Below are 21,013 nucleotides of genomic sequence, written 5' to 3' on the forward strand. Positions count from 1 at the left end.
AAACAAGAGCTCTATCTCTCAGACTTCCCTGTCCGCAGTTAGAGAGAGAGAGAGGAGGGGGACATAAAGGAGAGAACGAGGGAGAGCGGAAAGAAGAAAGACAAAAAATAAGGCGAGAAGGAGAGGGGTGCACACTGGGTAGTAGCATACTCAACTGTCTGAAGCACAAACCATGCTACAGCTCACTGGTGAATGGAGAGAGAGAGAGAGACAGAACAAGAGCGAGCGAGCGAGCCGGGAGGTGGTAATAGCAAAGACAGTACAGTATTAAGATAGGCAGAAACTGCTTCTCCAATGGAAATTCCCGAAAACGCTTGTAGGCGATGTCATTGCGACGTTGGCTAGCTATGCTCATGCGCAGAAACACGTCATTGTGTGTCGCCTCACGCCGAACTGCGCACGTGCAGGACGTCAAATCAATATAAAGTTGTTTTTCACGAAAATGAAAACGTGTCAGTGTCACTTTAAGATCATGTTCAACGACATTGGCTCGAATATAGGTTGTGCCTTTAGATTTCGAGAAAATTAAGAACAAAGGAAGACATTTTCACTTCTCTCATTGACTTCTAAAAACCCAAACCCCTGCCTGGTCTGCTTGGTCTGTTCAGCACGCGTTCCCGGAAGTCTCGCGATGTTGTGGCTCTGGGTTTAGAAACTCTGTGGTAACAGTTTTTGAAATATGCCACTAGTCAACTTCCAATAGTTTTCAACTATGCCACTAGTCAACTTCCAATAGTTTTCAACTGTCAGCTTTAACAACAGTGAGAATAGGAGGAGTTAGGAGGGAGCAAAGAGAGTGAGTTACTCAACTTCTTCCCTGTTTTATCTCCCGGCGGTGTGGAAGAGCGCAGACGCAGACAGGTCAGGCCTGAGTAGTGTGGAGCTCCTGGGCGTTTTGATCAGATAGGGTGGAGTCCCAACGGGAGAAAGGAATGTAATACACAGACGAGCCGAGGAACACTAGTGGCAGTACCGCGGAAGGGATATACGGCCATACACAGCGGTTCAAGCAAAAAAGACAAGGTAGTCTACAGGTTGATGCCCACTTGAGGGTAAGAGACTGAATCATTATGTCCATAACAACTCTCTCTGAAACAGGTAAATCTATCCAGGTGATCTCTCCGTGCCTTCTATAAATTAGCCTATTGCAATAATCTCTATGTAACTCAGTGTATGTAGCCTTTACTATAACAAGAGAATGAAATAGCACTTTGAACCTTGAAGCAGTCAAATGTTACCAGTAGTTCTGTAGCCGACAGTATCTATCGCGATCACTGTTGGATTAGGCTTCTCTAGTAATAACTCTGCAATAACGTCTGGTTTCATTGAAAGCTGCCAACCAATAGAAACTCTGCAAGACTTGCTTGGCAGTTTCCAATTAATTTATATAAATTCACATACACACAAAGAAACTTCTACAGTAGCCCTCTATTATAGCCTATATATTACAGTAGCCCTCTATTATAGCCTATATATTGTTGTGCATAAACAGGACAATATGTTGTATGTCGTGTTATCTAATAATGTAGACTACATAGTTGGACTGTAAATTCTGTAAATTACCATACAGAAGGTGTTTGTGTGTGTATGCTGAGTACAGATGTTCTGCTTTGTATCTGACTGAGATTTTGGTCCATGTCAGATAATAGGCCTACTTTAGCCTTCCTGTATGTCAGCCTATTACTTTCTCTGTGTGTGTGTTTGTGTGCGTGTTTACTACTGCTTCGGCTTTTGCCCAGGGGGCCGACCTTTTAGGGTCCAGGTGGTAGTGTACAAGTTAACAAACAGATCACCGACCATTTCGAATCACATCGTACCTTCTCCGCTATGCAATCTGGGTTCCAAGCTGGCCATTGGTGCACCTTAGCCACGCTCAATGTCCTAAACGATATCATAACCGCCATCGATAAGAGACAATACTGTGCAGCTGTATTCATCGACCTGGCCAAGGCTTTCGACTCTGTCAATCACCACATTCTTATCGGCAGACTCAACAGCCTTGGTTTCTCAAATGACTGCCTCACCTGGTTCACCAACTACTTCTCAGACAGAGTTCGGTGTGTCAAATCGGAGGGCCTGTTGTCCGGACCTCTGGCAGTCTCTATGGGGGTGCCACAGGGTTCAATCCTCGGGCCGACTCTTTTCTCTGTATACATCAATGATGTCGCTCTTGCTGCTGGTGATTCTCTGATCCACCTCTACGCAGACGACACCATTCTGTATACTTCCGGCCCTTCTTTGGACACTGTGTTAACCAACCTCCAGACGAGCTTCAATGCCCTACAACTCTCCTTCCGTGGCCTCCAACTGCTCTTAAATGCAAGTAAAACTAAATGCATGCTCTTCAACCGATCGCAGCCCACACCTGCCCGCCCGCCCATTCAGCATCACTACACTGGACTGTTCTGACTTAGAATATGTGGACAACTACAAATAACTAGGTGTCTGATTAGACTGTAAACTCTCCTTCCAGACTCACATTAAGCATCTCCAATCCAAAATTAAATCTAGAATCGGCTTCATATTTCGCAACAAAGCATCCTTCACTCATGCTGCCAAACATACCCTCGTAAAACTGAATATTCTACCGATCCTTGACTTCGGCAATGTAATTTACAAAATAGCCTCCAACACTCTACTCAGCAAATTGGATGCAGTCTATCACAGTGCCATCCGTTTTGTCACCAAAGCCCCACATACTACCCACCACTGTGACCTGTATGCTCTCGTTGGCTGGCCCTCTCTTCATATTCATCGCCAAACCCACTGGCTCCAGGTCATCTATAAGTCTTTGCTAGGTAAATCCCCGCCTTATCTCAGCTCACTGATCACCATAGCAGCACCCACCAGTAGCACGCGCTCCAGCAGGTATATTTCACTGGACACCCCCAAAGCCAATTCCTCGTTTGGCCGCCTTTCCTTACAGTTCTCTGCTGCCAATGACTGGAACGAACTGCAAAAATCACTGAAGCTGGAGACTCATATCTCCCTCACTAGCTTTAAGCACCAGCTGTCAGAGCAGCTCACAGATCACTGCACCTGTACATAGCCCATCTGTAAATAGCCCATCCAACTACCTCATCCTCATACTGTTATTTTTAAATATTTTTTGCTCCTTTGCACCCCAGTATCTCTACTTGCATACTCATCTTCTGCACATCTATCACTCCAGTGTTTAATTGCTATATTGTAATTATTTCGCCACTATGGTCTATTTATTGCCTTACCTCCCTTATCCTACCTCATTTGCACACACTGTATATAGACTTTTTCTATTGTATTATTGACTGTATGTTTGTTTATTCCATGTGTAACTCTGTGTTGTTGTTTGTGTCGCACTGCTTTGCTTTATCTTGGCCAGGTCACAGTTGTAAATGAGAACTTGTTCTCAACTAGCCTACCTGGTTAAATAAAGGTGGGGGGAGAAAAAAAAACTTGCCCCACAAGCATAGAGTTGCTGGTTCAAACCTCGCTTCAGCAGACTGCTCCCCCTCAGTCGCTACAATATATGTATCTGTAACTTATTTAGTCTGCTTTGGCCTCTGAATCATAACGTCTATACCATACAACATTATTAACTCTAGAATATGTACAACCTACACACTTGTAAACTTAATGACCAACCTTCACATCTAAGTTTTCAGTCTTTATATTACAAAATAGTGGATTTGCAGATTGGAATAGCACATTTGTTTGTGCATGTGTGTGTTCATGTTTTCCTGTTAGACCATTATGCTGTCAAGGCTGCACCCTTTGTTTGCATTGTCTTAATAAGGGTCAATGTCTATCCGTGTGTGTTCTCGTGCTTACGAGAATTCATTCTATCCCTTTGTGTACTTGTAGTATCTGACCTTGAGTCATTGTACTGTATGTGGTGCTGTTGTCTTTTCAGTCAGACACTGATGATATCCTGATGATACAGGACAGGTAGATGTACTTCTGGCTGCGTCTCAAATTACACTCTAATTCCCTTTGAAGTGCACTACTTTTGGACAGAGCCCTATGTGAATTAGGATGGGAATAGGGTGTCATTTCAGATCTGCCCGTGTGAGTGCCAGTGATAATATAGAGAAGGACAGGTACCCCTCCCCCTTATCTCTCTCTCGCCCTGTACTATTCTCACTGACCTATTTAAACGACTAACTGTAGAATCCACCTGAATTGGTATGCAGGATCAATCTGTGTGTTTGTTTAGTGAGGCGTGTTCAGGTGTGTGTGTGTGTGTGTGTGTGTGTGTGTGTGTGTGTGTGTGTGTGTGTGTGTGTGTGTGTGTGTGTGTGTGTGTGTGTGTGTGTGTGTGTGTGTGTGTGTGTGTGTGTGTGTGTGTGTGTGTGTGTGTGTAATTGTACAGGTTCCGTCTCCTCACGCTGTGTTCACCCCTTTCAAATATTTTTTCTACTAATTTGTCTTTTGACCAATCACATCAGATCTGATCTCATAGATCTCATAGCGGATCTGATTGGTCTACCTCTGTTTGCACAGGCAGCCCAATTCATATATTTTCTGCACCAATTGGTCTTTTAACCGATCACATCAGATATTTTCACGTCAGATCTTTTGCAGAGGTGATCTGATTCGTCAAAAGAACAATTAGTGCAGAAAATATCAGAATTGGGCTGCCTGTGTAAACACAGCCTCAGTTACTTATTCACGTGTTGAGACAGAGACAAATGTTCCCTCTGCCTCTCTCTTTAATTCCCTCTCTATCCCTCGCTCCCTATCATGCTCCTTCCCTCTATCTCCATCAATACTCCTCTGTTTTTCTTTCTCCTGCTTTATCTCCCTTGCCCCCTCTATCATTCCCTCTCCCTTCCCCTCTTGCTCTCTCTATTTTCCTCTGTCCCACTCTCTCCCGATGTTCACACAGGAATGCAGAGAATGACTGGTCGGAACGTTGAATGAACAAGCATGGGTTCGGCAACTCTGAGTCAGACAGTGATGATAGATATAACTATATAGCCTGGGGTGGAGGTTTGGTTCTTAAATCCTCCTGAAGTGGTTTATGGCTTCAAACCCATTCTGTTTGCTGCCTTTAAAACAGTCCTGCCCTTTTCTGAGAAACACATAACAAACACACGCGCGCATGCACACGCAGACACACACAGTTCCTGTCATTAATCCTGTGTCACCACTTGAGGTAAAAAGTTGTTGTTGCCACAACAAACTAAACAAATAGATGTTCCGTGTGTGAATGTGTCTTGTTAGACAGGTACATCAGACACTGTCAGCACTGGATGTTGTCATTCATCTGTCTGTAAACCAATCAGTGTGCCCCTTGTTCCCTTGCAGTCAGTAAAACAGCATGTGATTGGCTTAACCCAATCTCAACCCAATGAGCACACACGTACGCACAAACACACACACACGCACAGCTTGTGGAAGATATCTCAGGTGTACAGTGTTTGTTGTGTAATTTCGACCTGCCTTCAGGTCAGGGTGAGTAACCCCACCTGTACAGTTACGCTCTCACTCTGACCTAACAACTTACCTCAGAGGATAGGTTAGTGCAGGTCTTAACCAAATATAACAAAGACATCCTGTGATTTGAGAGTAGGACTATTTAATGCCTTGAGGTAATGTTATCCTTGGAGCACAGACTCATGCAGGCTAGGCCTGTGGGTAGCGTTAGCCAACAGACAGTCACTGTGCAGGATGTAGCATGTTAGCTGTAGGCTAGCAGTCTTGACTAGCAGGCTGCAGGTGAGTCACAGTGCTGCTGCTGAGTAAACTACAGCCAGTCTTTGATCCAGTGGGCAGGGCTATAACGTAACTGGTTACTATGGTTACCTATAGCTCTAGGTGTGTGTGGAAGTTTACAAAACACATGCACACTCATCAGACAGCTAATCACCACACTATAGGCTACAAAACAACCCATCCACTCACACACCCACCCGGATGCACACCCACATTTTAATAGACGCTCTTATCCAGAGCGACTTACACCCACCCACTCGCATCTTCTTTGGAGGACAAAGGTTTTTTGTTACATAAACATTTTACACACATTTTACATACAGTACCAGTCAAAAGTTTGGACACACCTAATCATTCAAGGGTTTTTTTTTTTTTTTTTTTTACTATTTTCTACATTGTAGAATAATAGTGACGACATCTAAACTATGAAATAACACATATGGAATCATGTAGTAACCAAAAAAGTGTTCAACAAATCCAAATATATTTTAGATGTTAGATTATTCAAATAGCCTCCCGTTGCCTTGATGACAGCTTTGCACACTCTTGGCATTCTCTCAACCAGCTTCATGAGGAATGCTTTTCCAATAGTCTTGAAGGAGTTCCCACATATGCTGAGCACTTGTTGGCTGCTTTTCCTTCACTCTGGGTCCGACTCGTCTTAAAACATCTCAATTGGGTTGAGGACAAGTGATTGTGGAGGCCAGGTCATCTGATGCAGCACTCCATCACTCTCCTTCTTGGTCAAATAGCCCTTACACAGCCTGGAGGTGTGTTTTGGGTCATTGTCCTATTGAAAAACAAATGATAGTCCCACTAAGTGCAAACCAGATGGGATGGCGTATCGCTGCAGAATGCTGTGGTAGCGATGCTGGTTAAGTGTGCCTTTAATTCTAAATAAATCACAGACAAAAATACATATTTCCACCGGTCTAATGTCAATTTCTCTTGTTTCTTGGCACAAGCAAGTCTCTTCTTATTATTGGTGTCCATTAGTAGTGGTTTCTTTGCAGGTCAGGGCGTTGTGATGGCCACTCCAATACCTTGACTTTTTGTCCTTAAGCCATTTTGCCACAACTTTGGAAGTATGCTTGGGGTCATTGTCTATTTGGAAGACCCATTTGCGACCAAACTTTAACTTTCTGACTGATGTCTTGAGATGTTGCTTCAATATATCCACATAATTTTTCTTCCTCATGATCGCATCTATTTTGTGAAGGGCACCAGTCCCTCCATCAGCAAAGCACCCCCACAACATGATGCTGCCACCCCCGTGCTTCAAGGTTGGGATGGTGTTCTTCAGCTTGCAAGCCTCCCCCTTTTTCCTCCAAACATAACGATGGTCATTATGACCAAACAGTTCTATTTTTTTCAGCAGACCAGAGGACATTTCTCCAAAAAGTACGATCTTTGTCCCCATGTGCAGTTGCAAACCGTAGTCTGTCTTTTTTATGGCGGTTTTGGAGCAGTGGCTTCTTCCGTGCTGAGAGGCCTTTCAGGTTATGTCGATATAGGACTCGTTTTACTGTGGATATAGATACTTTTGCACCAGTTTCCTCCAGCATCTTCACAAGGTCCTTTGCTGTTGTTCTGGGATTGATTTGCACTTTTCGCACCAAAGTACATTCATGTCTAGGAGACGGAACATGTCTCCTTCCTGAGCAGTATGACAGCTGCGTGGTCCCATGGTGTTTATACTTGCGTACTGTTTTTTGTACAGATGAATGTGGTATCTTCAGGTGTTTTGAAATTGCTCCCAAGGATGAACCAGACTTGTGGAGGTCTACAATAAAAAAAAATTAGGTCTTGGCTGATTTCTTTTGATTTTTCCATGATGTCAAGCAAAGAGGCACTGAGTTTGAAGGTAGGCCTTGAAATACATCCACAGGTACACCTCCAATTGACTCAGGCTAATTGACATCATTTATCAGAAGCTTCTAAAGCCATGACATAATTTTCTGGAATTTCCCAAGCTGTTTAAAGGCACAGTCAACTTAGTCTATGTAAACTTCTGACCCACTGGAATTGTGATACAGTGAGTTATAAGTGAAATAATCTGTCTGTAAACAATTGTTTGAAAAATGACTTGTGTCATGCACAAAGTAGATGTCCTAACCAACTTGCCAAAACTATAGTTTTTTAACAAGAAATTTGTGGAGTGGTTGAAAAATTAGTTTTAATGACTCCAACCTAAGTGTATGTAAACTTCCGACTTCAACTGTATTTATATATTTAATATACATACACTATATATACAAAAGTATGTGGACCCTTTTAAATTAGTGGATTCAGCTATTTCAGCCACGCCCGTTGCTGACAGGTGTATATAATCGATCAAACTGCCATGCAATCTCCATAGACAAACATTGGCAGTAGAATGGCCTTACTGAAGTGTTCAGTGACTTTCAACGTAACACCGTCATAGGATGCCACCTTTCCAACAAGTCAGTTCTGACTAGCTTGAGCTGCCCCGGTCAAATGTAAGTGATGTTATTGTGAAATGGAAACGTCTAGGAGCAACAACGGCTCAGCCACAAAGTGGTATGCCGCACAAGCTTTTAGAACGGGACCGGCGAGTGCTGAAGAACGTAGCGTGTAAAAATCGTCTGTCCTGGGTTGTAACACTCACTACCTAGTTCCAAACTGGCTCTGGAAGGAATGTCAGCACAAGAACTGTTCATCGGGAGCGTCACGAAATGTGTTTCCATGGCCAAGCAGCTGCACACAAGCCTAAGATCACTATGCGCAATGCCAACTGTCGGCTGAAGTGGTGTAAGGCTTGCCACCATTGGAATCTGGAGCAGTGGAAAGGCATTATGTGGAGTGATGAATCACGCTTCACCATCTGGCAGTCCGAAGGACAAATCTGGGTTTGGCGGATGCCAGGAAAACGCTATTTGCCAACTGTAAAGTTTGGTGGAGGGGGAATAATGGTCTGGGGCTGTTATTCATGGTTCGGGCTAGGCCCCTTAGTTCCAGTGAAGGGAAATCTTAACACTACAGCATACAATGCCATTCTAGATGATTCTGTGCTTCCAACTTTGTGGCAACAGTTTTGGTAAGGCCCTTTCCTATTTCAACATGACAATGCCCTCGTGCACAAAGCGAGGTCCATAAAGAAATGTTTTTTGAAGAACTTGACTGGCCTGCACAGAGCTGACCTCAACCCCATCAAACACTTTTGGGATGAATTTGAACATCGACTGTGAGCCAGGCCTAATCACCCAACATCAGTGCCTGACTTCACTAATGCTCTTGTGGCTGAATGGAAGCAAGTCCCTACAGGAATGTTCCAACATCTAGTGGAAAGCCTTCCCAGAAGTATAGAGTTGTTACAGCAACAAAGGGGGGACCAACTTCATATTATTGCCCTTGATTTTGGAATGAGATGTGCGACGAGCAGGTGTCCACATACTTTTGGTCATGTAGTGTATATACAGTATATACACACACAACCTTTTGGATAGTTAGTACTTGGACATCTATATATTGTTTTCAATAATATCTATTACCGATAATAAGCATTTTAAACCCAGCCCTCTGCTTCCCTCAGCCCATCCCACCTATCTCTGTAGACCACCCCCTTTTGATTTCCACGCACCATATATTTTTCAACTGTGCTGTCTCACATGAACTTTGAACTTCTCTAGTTGCATAGTATCCACAGATTGTACGTTAAAGATAAATATTTTTCCTAAGAGTATTATTATAATGTTGATTGACTATGGCTTTCCAAATCACCCAACACTGCTATTTGTAGGGTTAACACACATTCATCATACCCACATATTTTACACTCTTATCCAGAGCAACTTACAGTAGTGAGTTCACACATTTTTTGTATTGGTTCCCCGTGGGAATCGAACCCACAACCCTGGCGTTGCAAGCGCCATGTTCTACCAATTGAGCAACAGGCTGCAGGTTTTCATGGTGATGTGAGCAAACAGGTAAAAACACTTCCTGTCTAGTTGACATGTTCAGAATCATGTTCAGAGCATGCCCAGTAAATGCCACCCTATATAGTGTGCAGTGTAAGGAATATGGTGTAAATTCAGATATTCCCAGTCTTCATATAGCATGTAGTGTGCCAGCATGTGGAACACTCGTAGCAGTGTTTTCAGTTGGTTGATGTGAACAAATAAAGTTATTCTGACATGCAATTGCACTGTAATATGTAACAGCACATGTATTTACTCCAGACAGGCACTGTAATATGTAACAGCACATGTATTTACCCCAGACAGGCACTGTAATATGTAACAGCACATGTATTTACCCCAGACAGGCACTGTAATATGTAACAGCACATGTATTTACCCCAGACGGGCACTGTAATATGTAACAGCACATGTATTTACCCCAGACGGGCACTGTAATATGTAACAGCACATGTATTTATCCCAGACGGGCACTGTAATATGTAACAGCACATGTATTTACCCCAGCCGGGCACTGTAATATGTAACAGCACATGTATTTACCCCAGACAGGCACTGTAATATGTAACAGCACATGTATTTACCCCAGACAGGCACAGTAATATGTAACAGCACATGTATTTACCCCAGACGGGCACTGTAATATGTAATAGCACATGTATTTACCCCAGACGGGAACTGTAATATGTAACAGCACATGTATTTACCCCAGACAGGCACTGTAATATGTAACAGCACATGTATTTACCCCAGACGGGCACTGTAATATGTAACAGCACATGTATTTACCCCAGACAGGCACTGTAATATGTAACAGCACATGTATTTACCCCAGACAGGCACAGTAATATGTAACAGCACATGTATTTACCCCAGACGGGCACTGTAATATGTAACAGCACATGTATTTACCCCAGACAGGCACTGTAATATGTAACAGCACATGTATTTACCCCAGACAGGCACTGTAATATGTAACAGCACATGTATTTACCCCAGACGGGCACAGTAATATGTAACAGCACATGTATTTACCCCAGACAGGCACTGTAATATGTAACAGCACATGTATTTACCCCAGACAGGCACTGTAATATGTAACAGCACATGTATTTACCCCAGACGGGCACTGTAATATGTAACAGCACATGTATTTACCCCAGACAGGCACTGTAATATGTAACAGCACATGTATTTACCCCAGACGGGCACTGTAATATGTAACAGCACATGTATTTACCCCAGACGGGCACTGTAATATGTAACAGCACATGTATTTACCCCAGACGGGCACAGTAATATGTAACAGCACATGTATTTACCCCAGACGGGCACTGTAATATGTAACAGCACATGTATTTACCCCAGACAGGCACTCTAATATGTAACAGCACATGTATTTACTCCAGACAGGCACAGTAATATGTAACAGCACATGTATTTACCCCAGACAGGCACAGTAATATGTAACAGCACATGTATTTACCCCAGACAGGCACTGTAATATGTAACAGCACATGAATTTACCCCAGACAGGCACTGTAATATGTAACAGCACATGTATTTACCCCAGACGGGCACTGTAATATGTAACAGCACATGTATTTACCCCAGACAGGCACAGTAATATGTAACAGCACATGTATTTACCCCAGACAGGCACTGTAATATGTAACAGCACATGTATTTACTCCAGACAGGCACAGTAATATGTAACAGCACATGTATTTACCCCAGACAGGCACAGTAATATGTAACAGCACATGTATTTACCCCAGACAGGCACTGTAATATGTAACAGCACATGTATTTACCCCAGACGGGCACTGTAATATGTAACAGCACATGTATTTACCCCAGACAGGCACTGTAATATGTAACAGCACATGTATTTACCCCAGACAGGCACTGTAATATGTAACAGCACATGTATTTACCCCAGACAGGCACAGTAATATGTAACAGCACATGTATTTACCCCAGACGGGCACTGTAATATGTAACAGCACATGTATTTACCCCAGACAGGCACTGTAATATGTAACAGCACATGTATTTACCCCAGACAGGCACTGTAATATGTAACAGCACATGTATTTACCCCAGACGGGCACAGTAATATGTAACAGCACATGTATTTACCCCAGACAGGCACTGTAATATGTAACAGCACATGTATTTACCCCAGACAGGCACTGTAATATGTAACAGCACATGTATTTACCCCAGACGGGCACTGTAATATGTAACAGCACATGTATTTACCCCAGACGGGCACTGTAATATGTAACAGCACATGTATTTACCCCAGACGGGCACTGTAATATGTAACAGCACATGTATTTACCCCAGACGGGCACAGTAATATGTAACAGCACATGTATTTACCCCAGACGGGCACTGTAATATGTAACAGCACATGTATTTACCCCAGACAGGCACTCTAATATGTAACAGCACATGTATTTACTCCAGACAGGCACAGTAATATGTAACAGCACATGTATTTACCCCAGACAGGCACAGTAATATGTAACAGCACATGTATTTACCCCAGACAGGCACTGTAATATGTAACAGCACATGAATTTACCCCAGACAGGCACTGTAATATGTAACAGCACATGTATTTACCCCAGACGGGCACTGTAATATGTAACAGCACATGTATTTACCCCAGACAGGCACAGTAATATGTAACAGCACATGTATTTACCCCAGACAGGCACTGTAATATGTAACAGCACATGTATTTACTCCAGACAGGCACAGTAATATGTAACAGCACATGTATTTACCCCAGACAGGCACAGTAATATGTAACAGCACATGTATTTACCCCAGACAGGCACTGTAATATGTAACAGCACATGTATTTACCCCAGACGGGCACTGTAATATGTAACAGCACATGTATTTACCCCAGACGGGCACTGTAATATGTAACAGCACATGTATTTACCCCAGACAGGCACAGTAATATGTAACAGCACATGTATTTACCCCAGACGGGCACTGTAATATGTAATAGCACATGTATTTACCCCAGACGGGAACTGTAATATGTAACAGCACATGTATTTACCCCAGACAGGCACTGTAATATGTAACAGCACATGTATTTACCCCAGACGGGCACTGTAATATGTAACAGCACATGTATTTACCCCAGACAGGCACTGTAATATGTAACAGCACATGTATTTACCCCAGACAGGCACAGTAATATGTAACAGCACATGTATTTACCCCAGACGGGCACTGTAATATGTAACAGCACATGTATTTACCCCAGACAGGCACTGTAATATGTAACAGCACATGTATTTACCCCAGACAGGCACTGTAATATGTAACAGCACATGTATTTACCCCAGACGGGCACAGTAATATGTAACAGCACATGTATTTACCCCAGACAGGCACTGTAATATGTAACAGCACATGTATTTACCCCAGACAGGCACTGTAATATGTAACAGCACATGTATTTACCCCAGACGGGCACTGTAATATGTAACAGCACATGTATTTACCCCAGACAGGCACTGTAATATGTAACAGCACATGTATTTACCCCAGACGGGCACTGTAATATGTAACAGCACATGTATTTACCCCAGACGGGCACTGTAATATGTAACAGCACATGTATTTACCCCAGACGGGCACAGTAATATGTAACAGCACATGTATTTACCCCAGACGGGCACTGTAATATGTAACAGCACATGTATTTACCCCAGACAGGCACTCTAATATGTAACAGCACATGTATTTACTCCAGACAGGCACAGTAATATGTAACAGCACATGTATTTACCCCAGACAGGCACAGTAATATGTAACAGCACATGTATTTACCCCAGACAGGCACTGTAATATGTAACAGCACATGAATTTACCCCAGACAGGCACTGTAATATGTAACAGCACATGTATTTACCCCAGACGGGCACTGTAATATGTAACAGCACATGTATTTACCCCAGACAGGCACAGTAATATGTAACAGCACATGTATTTACCCCAGACAGGCACTGTAATATGTAACAGCACATGTATTTACTCCAGACAGGCACAGTAATATGTAACAGCACATGTATTTACCCCAGACAGGCACAGTAATATGTAACAGCACATGTATTTACCCCAGACAGGCACTGTAATATGTAACAGCACATGTATTTACCCCAGACGGGCACTGTAATATGTAACAGCACATGTATTTACCCCAGACGGGCACTGTAATATGTAACAGCACATGTATTTACCCCAGACAGGCACTGTAATATGTAATATGTAACAGCACATGTATTTACCCCAGACAGGCACTGTAATATGTAACAGCACATGTATTTACCCCAGACGGGCACTGTAATATGTAACAGCACATGTATTTACCCCAGACGGGCACTGTAATATGTAACAGCACATGTATTTACCCCAGACAGGCACAGTAATATGTAACAGCACATGTATTTACCCCAGACGGGCACTGTAATATGTAACAGCACATGTATTTACCCCAGACGGGCACTGTAATATGTAACAGCACATGTATTTACCCCAGACAGGCACTGTAATATGTAACAGCACATGTATTTACCCCAGACAGGCACTGTAATATGTAACAGCACATGTATTTACCCCAGACAGGCACAGTAATATGTAACAGCACATGTATTTACCCCAGACAGGCACTGTAATATGTAACAGCACATGTATTTACCCCAGACGGGCACTGTAATATGTAACAGCACATGTATTTACCCCAGACGGGCACTGTAATATGTAACAGCACATGTATTTACCCCAGACAGGCACTGTAATATGTAACAGCACATGTATTTACCCCAGACAGGCACTGTAATATGTAACAGCACATGTATTTACCCCAGACGGGCACTGTAATATGTAACAGCACATGTATTTACCCCAGACAGGCACAGTAATATGTAACAGCACATGTATTTACCCCAGACAGGCACTGTAATATGTAACAGCACATGTATTTATCCCAGACGGGCACTGTAATATGTAACAGCACATGTATTTACCCCAGACAGGCACAGTAATATGTAACAGCACATGTATTTACCCCAGACGGGCACTGTAATATGTAATAGCACATGTATTTACCCCAGACGGGAACTGTAATATGTAACAGCACATGTATTTACCCCAGACAGGCACTGTAATATGTAACAGCACATGTATTTACCCCAGACGGGCACTGTAATATGTAACAGCACATGTATTTACCCCAGACAGGCACTGTAATATGTAACAGCACATGTATTTACCCCAGACAGGCACAGTAATATGTAACAGCACATGTATTTACCCCAGACGGGCACTGTAATATGTAACAGCACATGTATTTACCCCAGACAGGCACTGTAATATGTAACAGCACATGTATTTACCCCAGACAGGCACTGTAATATGTAACAGCACATGTATTTACCCCAGACAGGCACAGTAATATGTAACAGCACATGTATTTACCCCAGACGGGCACTGTAATATGTAACAGCACATGTATTTACCCCAGACAGGCACTGTAATATGTAACAGCACATGAATTTACCCCAGACAGGCACTGTAATATGTAACAGCACATGTATTTACCCCAGACGGGCACTGTAATATGTAACAGCACATGTATTTACCCCAGACAGGCACAGTAATATGTAACAGCACATGTATTTACCCCAGACAGGCACTGTAATATGTAACAGCACATGTATTTACTCCAGACAGGCACAGTAATATGTAACAGCACATGTATTTACCCCAGACAGGCACAGTAATATGTAACAGCACATGTATTTACCCCAGACAGGCACTGTAATATGTAAGAGCACATGTATTTACCCCAGACGGGCACTGTAATATGTAACAGCACATGTATTTACCCCAGACGGGCACTGTAATATGTAACAGCACATGTATTTACCCCAGACAGGCACTGTAATATGTAATATGTAACAGCACATGTATTTACCCCAGACAGGCACTGTAATATGTAACAGCACATGTATTTACCCCAGACGGGCACTGTAATATGTAACAGCACATGTATTTACCCCAGACGGGCACTGTAATATGTAACAGCACATGTATTTACCCCAGACAGGCACAGTAATATGTAACAGCACATGTATTTACCCCAGACGGGCACTGTAATATGTAACAGCACATGTATTTATCCCAGACGGGCACTGTAATATGTAACAGCACATGTATTTACCCCAGACAGGCACTGTAATATGTAACAGCACATGTATTTACTCCAGACAGGCACAGTAATATGTAACAGCACATGTATTTACCCCAGACAGGCACAGTAATATGTAACAGCACATGTATTTACCCCAGACAGGCACAGTAATATGTAACAGCACATGTATTTACCCCAGACGGGCACTGTCATATGTAACAGCACATGTATTTACCCCAGACGGGCACTGTAATATGTAACAGCACATGTATTTACCCCAGACAGGCACTGTAATATGTAACAGCACATGTATTTACTCCAGACAGGCACAGTAATATGTAACAGCACATGTATTTACCCCAGACAGGCACAGTAATATGTAACAGCACATGTATTTACCCCAGACAGGCACTGTAATATGTAACAGCACATGTATTTACCCCAGACGGGCACTGTAATATGTAACAGCACATGTATTTACCCCAGACAGGCACTGTAATATGTAACAGCACATGTATTTACCCCAGACAGGCACTGTAATATGTAACAGCACATGTATTTACCCCAGACGGGCACTGTAATATGTAACAGCACATGTATTTACCCCAGACAGGCACAGTAATATGTAACAGCACATGTATTTACCCCAGACGGGCACTGTAATATGTAATATGTAACAGCACATGTATTTACCCCAGACAGGCACTGTAATATGTAACAGCACATGTATTTACCCCAGACGGGCACTGTAATATGTAACAGCACATGTATTTACCCCAGACGGGCACTGTAATATGTAACAGCACATGTATTTACCCCAGACAGGCACTGTAATATGTAACAGCACATGTATTTACTCCAGACAGGCACAGTAATATGTAACAGCACATGTATTTACCCCAGACAGGCACAGTAATATGTAACAGCACATGTATTTACCCCAGACAGGCACTGTAATATGTAACAGCACATGTATTTACCCCAGACGGGCACTGTAATATGTAACAGCACATGTATTTACCCCAGACAGGCACTGTAATATGTAACAGCACATGTATTTACCCCAGACAGGCACTGTAATATGTAACAGCACATGTATTTACCCCAGACAGGCACTGTAATATGTAACAGCACATGTATTTACCCCAGACGGGCACTGTAATATGTAACAGCACATGTATTTACCCCAGACGGGCACTGTAATATGTAACAGCACATGTATTTACCCCAGACAGGCACAGTAATATGTAACAGCACATGTATTTACCCCAGACGGGCACTGTAATATGTAACAGCACATGTATTTACCCCAGACGGGCACTGTAATATGTAACAGCACATGTATTTACCCCAGACGGGCACTGTAATATGTAACAGCACATGTATTTACCCCAGACAGGAACTGTAATATGTAACAGCACATGTATTTACCCCAGACAGGCACTGTAATATGTAACAGCACATGTATTTACCCCAGACAGGCACTGTAATATGTAACAGCACATGTATTTACCCCAGACAGGCACTGTAATATGTAACAGCACATGTATTTACCCCAGACGGGCACTGTAATATGTAACAGCACATGTATTTACCCCAGACAGGAACTGTAATATGTAACAGCACATGTATTTACCCCAGACGGGCACTGTAATATGTAACAGCACATGTATTTACCCCAGACGGGCACTGTAATATGTAACAGCACATGTATTTACCCCAGACGGGCACTGTAATATGTAACAGCACATGTATTTACCCCAGACGGGCACAGTAATATGTAACAGCACATGTATTTACCCCAGACGGGCACTGTAATATGTAACAGCACATGTATTTACCCCAGACGGGCACTGTAATATGTAACAGCACATGTATTTACCCCAGACAGGCACTGTAATATGTAACAGCACATGTATTTACTCCAGACAGGCACAGTAATATGTAACAGCACATGTATTTACCCCAGACAGGCACAGTAATATGTAACAGCACATGTATTTACCCCAGACGGGCACTGTAATATGTAACAGCACATGTATTTACCCCAGACAGGCACTGTAATATGTAACAGCACATGTATTTACCCCAGACAGGCACTGTAATATGTAACAGCACATGTATTTACCCCAGACAGGCACTGTAAAAAAAAAAAAAAACATTTAGTTGATTCAACAAATTATTATTTAGTAACTGGTTCCACAGCCTTTTTTAGTTTACTTAACTTTTCGGTCAAGTGTTAATCGAACTTTCTAGTTGGCCCAAACTTGAGAGAACTTAGGTTAGGGACACCCACAAATTCAAGTAGCGCTTTGAACATACAATGTTTTCTGCCATTACGAAAACGGGCTCAAATTAAGATCCTACATCTGTACCTACAGCCTGACACACCTGTAAGACATGTTTACTCAACACAACTATGGATGAACCTGTCTACACAGATCTCTCTCTCTCTCTCTCTCCCTCTCTCTCTCTCTCTCTTTCCTTCTTTCTCTCTTAATCTCTCTCTGTATCTCTTTCTGTCTGTCTCTCTTTTTTAATCCCAACCTGATTTAATATTCGATGAATCATCTGTATCATAATGGCACTGGCATTGCCATGCTAAATATGAGTATTTACTGTCATATTAATAACTAAATCCTGTTGTCTGTAATTTCTGTTCAATCTTGTGCAGATGTGTTACAGTAAACAGGTGTGTGTTTGTTAATGTAAAGTATGTACTCGTTACACCAGTTGTCAATGACTCAACAACAATACCTTAATTATGTAGATCGTCTTGATCTAGTCAGCATGTCTACCTGAGTGCACTGTCACTAAGAGCTCTCTCTCTCTCTCTCTCTCTCTCTCTCTCTCTCGCTCTCTCTCTCTCTCTCTCTCTCTCTCTCTCTCTCTCTCTCTCTCTCTCTCTCTCTCGCTCTCTCTCTCTCTCTCGCCTTCTCTCTCTCTCTCTTGCCCTCACTCTATCCTATGACGCATTTCTCTCTTTATAATCTCTCTCTCGCCCTCTATCTCTTTCTCTCGCCCTCTCTCTCGCCCTCTCTCTCTCTCTCTCTCTCTCTCTCGCCCTCTCTCTCTCTCGCCCTCTTTCGTATTTCGTATCGGCCTAATTCTGCTCTGCATGCATTATTTGGTGTTTTACGTTGTACCCAAAGGATATTTTTGCAGTAATCTGCATGCAGTCTCAATTTGGTGTTTGTCCAATTTTGTGAATTCTTGGTCGGTGAGCGGACCCCAGACCTCACAACTATCAAGGGCAATGGGGTCTATAACTGATTCAAGTATTTTTAGCCAGATCCTAATTGGTATGTCAAATTTTATGTTCCTTTTGATAGCATAGAAGGCCCTTCTTGCCTAGTCTCTCAGCTCATTCACAGCTTTGTGGAAGTTACCTGTGGCACTGATGTTTAGGCCGAGCTATGTATAGTTTTTTGTGTGCTATAAGGCAACGGTATCTAGATGGAATTTCTATTTGTGGTCCTGGCGACTGGACGTTTTTTGGAACACCATTGTTTTGGTCTTACTGAGATTTAATGTCAGGGCCCAGGTCTGACAGAATCTGTGCAGAAGATCTAAGTGCTGCTGTAGGCCCTCCTTGGTTGGTGACAGAAGCACCAGATCATCAGTCAACAGTAGACTTCAGATTCTTGACTTCAGATTCTAGTAGGGTGAGGCCAAGTGCTGCAGATTGTTCTAGTGCCCTCGCAAATTCATTGATATATACAGTTGAAGTCGAAGTTTACATACACCGTAGCCAAATACATTTAAACTCAGTTTTTCACAATTCCTGACATTTAATCCTAGTAAAAAATTCCCTGTCTTAGGTCAGTTAGGATCACCACTTTATTTTAAGAATGTGAAATGTCAGAATAATAGTAGAGAGAATGATTTATTTCAGCTTTTATTTCTTTCATCACATTCCCAGTGGGTCAGAAGTTTACAGACACTCAATTAGTATTTGGTAGCATTGCCTTTAAATTGTTTAACTTAGGTCAAATGTTTTGGGTAGCCTTCCACAAGCTTCCCACAATAAGTTGGTGAATTTTGGCCCATTCCTCCTGACAGAGCTGATGTAACTTAGTCGGGTTTATAGGCCTCCTTGCTCACACACGCTTTTTCAGTTCTGCCCACACATTTTCTATGGGATTGAGGTCAGGGCTTTGTGATGGCCACTCCAATACCTTGACTTTGTTGTCCTTAAGCCATTTTGCAGCAACTTTGGAAGTATGCTTGGGGTCATTGTCCATTTGGAAGACCCATTTGCGACCAAGCTTTAACTTCCTGACTGATGTCTTGAGATGTTGCTTCAATATATGCACACAATTTTCCTTTCCTCATGATGCCATCTATTTTGTGAAGTGCACCAGTCCCTCCTGCAGCAAAGCACCCCCACAACATGATGCTGCCACCCCCGTGCTTCACGGTTGGGATGGTGTTCTTTAGCTTGCAAGCTTCCCCCTTTTTACTTCAAACATAACGATGGTCATTATGGCCAAAAAGTTATATATTTTTTTCATCAGACCAGAGGACATTTCTCCAAAAAGTAAGATCTTTGTCCCCATGTGCAGTTGCAAACCGTAGTCTGTCTTTTTTATGGTGGTTTTGGAGCAGTGGCTTCTTCCTTGCTGAGAGGCCTTTCAGGTTATGTTGATATAGGACTCGTTTTACTGTGGATATAGATACTTTTGTACCTGTTTCCTCCAGCATCTTCACAAGGTCCTTTGATGTTGTTCTGGGATTATTTGCACAAAGTACATTCATCTCTAGGAGACAGAACGCATCTCCTTCCTGAGCGATATGACGGCTGCGTGGTCCCATGGTGTTTATACTTGCATACTATTGTTTGTACAGATGAACGTGGTACCTTCAGGCATTTGGAAATTGCTCCCAAGGATGAACCAGGCTTGTGGAGGTCTGCACATTTTTTCCTGGGCTCTTGGCTGATTTTTTTTGATTTTCCCATGATGTCAAGCAAAGAGGCTCTGATTTTGAAGGTAGGCCTTGAAATACATCCACAGGTACACTTCCAATTGACTCATATGATGTCAATTAGCCTATCAGAAGCTTCTAAAGCCATGACATAATTTTCTGGAATTGTCTATGCTATTTAAAGGCACAGTCAACTTAGTGTATGTAAACTTCTGACCCACTGGAA

At 42.6% G+C, this 21,013-nt stretch overlaps 1 protein-coding gene across 1 annotated transcript in view; it reads left to right on the top strand.

Moving 5' to 3' along the window:
* The first annotated feature begins 917 nt into the window (after positions 1–917).
* Positions 918–21,013, top strand: part of LOC139555026 (protein FAM83H-like) — a 38,568-nt gene continuing 18,472 nt past the window's right edge. Inside the window, exon 1 of the mRNA XM_071368410.1 lies at positions 918–1,052. The gene's annotated coding sequence lies outside the window, so the exon portion shown is untranslated. The remainder of the gene's footprint in view (positions 1,053–21,013) is intronic.

Source organism: Salvelinus alpinus, chromosome 26, assembly GCF_045679555.1.
Source record: "Salvelinus alpinus chromosome 26, SLU_Salpinus.1, whole genome shotgun sequence".
Taxonomy (NCBI): Eukaryota; Metazoa; Chordata; class Actinopteri; order Salmoniformes; family Salmonidae; genus Salvelinus; species Salvelinus alpinus.